The sequence below is a fragment of the Zingiber officinale genome, chromosome 1B (assembly GCF_018446385.1).
Source record: "Zingiber officinale cultivar Zhangliang chromosome 1B, Zo_v1.1, whole genome shotgun sequence".
Taxonomy (NCBI): Eukaryota; Viridiplantae; Streptophyta; class Magnoliopsida; order Zingiberales; family Zingiberaceae; genus Zingiber; species Zingiber officinale.
In genome coordinates this window covers 27,538,543-27,543,815 of record NC_055986.1, presented here as the reverse complement: position 1 = coordinate 27,543,815, position 5,273 = coordinate 27,538,543, and positions in this window count along the sequence as shown.

Sequence of the window (5,273 nt, the reverse complement as noted above, 5' to 3'; positions counted from 1 at the left end):
GAAGGAGCCCAAAATGTAATTTGGGATTGGTGCGTAGTTCAATAATAGTTCTTTAGTGGAATGAATTATTATTGATGAAATTATGTTGTGTGTTCGGGGCAAACACGGGATGCTTAATTTCATCGGAGACCAAAACCAATTCCTCCTCTCGGTCCCTATCGTAGCCTCTAGTATATAGAGATTTATACCCACCGCATACCACCTTCTTACCCATCCAATGGGGCGGCCAAGCTAGCTTGGAACCCAAGCTAGGGCCGGCCAAGACCAAGTGGATGAGCCATGTAGGTGGTCGCCAAAGCTTGGGTCCCAAGCTTAGGTGGCCGACCACTAGAATATTTAAAAGGATTTTATTAAAATTATTTCTTATGTGGATATCATGATTTTAAAGAGAGTTTAAAATTAAAATTTCCTTTTATAGCTTTCTAGAAAAGATTAAGAGAAGAGATTAATCTCTTTCCTTATTTGTAGTTTAAAAGGATGGTTTTAATTTTTGGTAAAAACTTTCCTTATTTGTAAATCATCTACATGTTTAAAAGAAAGTTTAAAATTTGAAATCTTTCCTTATTTGTTGATTAAAGGAAGATTTTAAATTTTAAGAAAACTTTCCTTTTTAACCATGTTCATGATTTAAAAGAAAGTTTAAAAATTAATAATTCTCTTTTATTAGTTTCTACAAAAGATTGAGAAAAGATTTGATATCTTTCCTTATTTGTAGATTAAAAGAGATTTTAATTTTTAGAGATAACTTTCTTTTTATCCACATGTTTAAAAGAAGGATTTTAATTTATTAAATTTCTTTTTTAAACCAATCATGAAGGGATTAAATTATTGGAGAAATTTTATAAATTTCTGGAGACAAATTAGGAAGTTTTAATTAATTAAAACTCTCCTTGTTTGTAGCTTTGGTGTGGCCGGCCAAATAGAATTGAGAAAGAAATTGTTTTTAATTAAATATTTTTCCTTTTCAATGGAAAAAGAATTAAGGAAATTTTTATTAAATTTTCCTTATTCGCCAGGATCAAGGATTATAAAAGAGGGGGTAGAGGAGGCTTCAAAGCTAACGACTCTATTCTATTTTTCTTTCTCTTTTCCTTGGTGTTGTGGCCGGCCAACCTCTCTTCCTCTCTTCCTCTTGGTGGTGGCCGAACCTTCTCTATTGGCTTGGAGCTCTTGTGGTGGCCGGATACTACTTGGAGAAGAAGAAGAAGAAGGAGACAAAGCTTGTATCCCTTGGAGCTTGGTTGGTGGAAAAAGATCTTCATCTTTTGGAAGCTTTGTGCTTGGCCGAAACTTGAAGAAAGGAGAAGAAGGTGCTTTGGTGGATTCTCATCTCGGAAGATCGTTGCCCACACAACGTCCGAGGTTAGAAGAGGAATACGGTAGAAGATCAAGAGGTCTTTCTAAAAGGTATAACTAGTATTTTTCTTTCCGCATCATACTAGTTATTTTTGGAAATAATACCAAATACAAGAGGCTTACGATTCTAGTATTTCGAATATGTTTTTCGAAGTTGTGTTCTTTTGTTTTATTTTTCCTTGTGATTTGATTGTTCTTTTCGGTTAACCTAAAGTTATTTTAGGAAATTAAATATTAGATTTCTATAAAAGGTTTTGTCTAGTCGGTGGTGATTGCTCCCATATCCAAGAAGGCCATGTGCCTCGCCACGTCAGTACTGGGAACCAATTATGGAAATTAATATTTAATGAAATTAATAACTTAAGGTGATTTGGGTCGAACGTGTTAAGTTCCGCAGGAGATCCAAGTCAAAACCTAAAAGAACAAATAGATTAAGTTTTGGATCAAACGTGTTAAGTTCCGCAGGCGATCCAAAATTTAATTTAAAAGAACACATGGTAGCTAGGAAAAGGTTCAGACCTTTGTACAAAATTTTTGTACAGTGGAACCTCTAGGCTTTCCGAGTAGCAACCAACAAAAACATTGTTGAAGCTCTCCAAGCGATCTCCAAGCTTTCGTACTCTCAATCTCTTCTTCCCAAGCTCATCTTTCACCTTGTAAGAGAAGAGATCATCATGTAAAGGTTTCTCCACCTTTGTTCTTGATTCGAGAAGGAGAAGATCATAGTGAAACTTGATCATGTATGTGTGTGCGCGCGTCTTAGTTTAGTCACCTCAAGGTGGTGGAGATCAAGTAAATCATGGAGTTAGCATTGCCTTCTCATTACTTCATTATTTCATTTCCATTTTTCTTGCTTCTGCTAATAATTTGTAGGTAGAAATCAAAGAATAGCTATTCACCCCCACTCTAGTCAGACGCAAAGGTCCTAACAACCCTGATAGTGGACTCCACTCTTCTGCTCTTATCATCGTTCGATAACTCATAACACGATAGATTGCTACCATCTCAAACCAAAGCCATGTCGGCCGACTCCTCCAAGGTTTCACTGTTAATCTCCATCTCTTGATCGCCACCATCACCGCCAATCGGGCGAACAACATGAGGAAGGTAGGTCGGAGACTGAACAACACCAATTGCAGTCCCAGCGAAGAGATTATCAAAGGCCTGCCCGAGCATCTGTCGGGGTCATGCCCGTCAGCCCGAGAAGAAGAGAATCATTGCAATGCCACTCAGGGTGACATCGACATGATCGTAGGAGGCCCGACCAACTATGATTTCAACCAAGCCCGGAAGTCACATGTCTGGCGATTGGAAATTCATGATGTTAGATGCAGCAAAGAGAGAGCAGAGGGACCATAGATCAGCTTTAGTTCTCAAGATTTGGAGGGTGTAGAAATCCCTCATGATGATGCCTTGATCATCAAGGCAATAATTGCTAACTATAATATTCACCGTACTTTTGTTGATACAGGCAGCTCGGTGAACATTATATTCAAGAAGACATTTAATCAATTTCAGATTGATCGAAGCAAACTTCAACCCATAACGACTCCGTTATATGGCTTCACAGGCAATGAGGTGTTGTCGATCGACTACGCTCAGTTGGCCATATCACTTAGAGAAAAGCCACTCAAAATGACGAGGATGACAAATTTCATTGTAGTGGACGCGTCGTCCACTTACAATGTTATATTGGCTTGATCAACACTTAACGAGTTCCAAGCGGTCGTTTCCACGTTCTGCTAAAAGATCAAGTTTCCTGTGGATGACTTGGTTGGCGAGGTTAAGGGCGACTAGCTAGCAGCTCGCTGGTGCTACATGGAAATGGTGAAGACTGAATCGCGGACCACTCGGAAGGTTCAATGGCTAAAGGTAAATGCAATTCTGGAGGAGCTTCCCACGCTCATCTATGAAGAGAAAGAGGAAGTTCAAATTTAAAAAAGAAAAATTTTAAAACAAGTTTTAAGATTTAAAACTTCTCATTTAAAATTTTCTTTTTTAACATGGTTACAAAAAAGAAAAGTTTCAAATTTAAAACTCCCTTTTTTAAAACCATCAGGATGGTTAAAAAAGAAAAGTTTTAAAACTTTTAAACTTTCTTTTAAACCATGTGGCCTAATTCAAATAAGGAAAGTTTTATAATTTTAAAATCTCTCTTTCAAAACTTGTAGATATCTACAAAGAGAAGATAGCCGGTCGGGAAAGTGGACCGGTTGGGAAGGCGGATGAAGAAATAGTGATCCTTCCAGACTTTATTAGATGTGAGTATCTTTTTAATATATATGGCACCCACTCGGGCCTAAAAGAAGAAGGTGTTCGGCTCAGAGAGTTTTGGGTAGTAAAAATAATGGAAAATGCGAGGCAAAAGAGGAATTCTATACACACGGAGTAGTATCACAACCCCGCACAGTGACTTAAATGAATTATGTACCAATTGTTGCAAGGGAATGTGGAAATACCTACAGACTGTTGGATTGAGAAGTGCTAGAAGGGGGGGGGGGGGTGAATAGCGCTCGTGGCTTTCACTTTTCGAATTCATAAATCGTACGAAAAACTAACAGAGTAATAAGCAGCGGAAAATAAGAACAAGCACACAGACACGAAGGAATTTACTTCGTTCGGAGCCTGTGACGACTCCTACTCGAAGGCCCGCGATCCTTGATCGCTTTCCATGGGCAACAACTATAAGTTTGAATAGAGTACAAATATTACAATTAAGTACAATTGAAAAAGACAGTTATACCGACAACAATATAGTAATCTGAAGATTCGGAGTTTCGGATTGTCGGTGTTAAGTCGCAGCACTTTCGGGTCGTCTTGTTAGCAGCTAATTACAAAGGGATCGCTTGGAATTCGTTGTTTGAAGGTGCTGCTCGAAACCCCCTTTTAAACAGTGCTCAAGGCGCCCTAAAGCCCATCCAAGGCGCCTTAAACTAGCCGAGTCGCCCGCGTGGATAAAGCCTGAACTGGTCGTGACTTATCTCTTCAAGGCGCCTTCTGTGCTCTCCAAGGCGCCTTCATCCACCAGTCCAAGGCGCCTTGAGCTTCCTTCAAGGCGCCTCCAAGCTTGCTTCGCAGCCAGCTCAGCTTTGCACCCGAGGCACCTCCAAGCCCCATGGAGGCGCCTCGGACACTGTTCATCCAAGGTGTACTTTGTGTTTTTGGTACCTGTAAACATGTTAGTCCCAAAATACCTACAACACAAAGTTAGTACACAATAATAGTATGAATATGAAAGTTTGACAGTTTCCGGACTGTCCGGGTCTGACTTCCGATTTCCAACCGGAAACCCTAGGTCGGCCCGACGCCTACTGTTCCCTCTACGGGGAACGCGTCCTCACCTATTCCACTCAGGAGATTTAACTGTTGGCAGTACGATCCTCCAGATCTACTGGACTTTTGCTCAGCGTTCGAAGCTTCCGGACTTTCTGCTGGACTTCCGCTTTCCGGCTGGTCCAGTCTTTCACCTGGTTCGCAACACCAGGACTTTCCACCTAGGGTTACCCCCCTAGGACTTTTGCTTGAAGCTCTCGACCCGCTAAGACTTTCCGCATAGGGTTACCGCCCCCTATGACCTAGGGTTACCACCCCCCTAGGGTTTTCCCTTTGACTAACCACAGTTAGGGCTTTTGCCTAAGTACACTTAGGACTTACCTGCAATCTCATTCAGACTGTTAGATCACCAGACACCTTAACTTTGAATCATTTGCCATTATCAAAACTCAGGTTCGATCGTCGGATGCTTCCCGCACCAACACAAACTTCAAAAAAGAAGGGATGAATAGGAAATCACAGACCAACATAGAATTGGTTTTTAAAAAAAGGAAGAAAGTTGACGGAAGGCGTATGAGGGAGAGCATAGGCAGAAGGGATGGTGATTTAGTAGTCGTCGGGAATGTGATAAGTCATCTTCATTT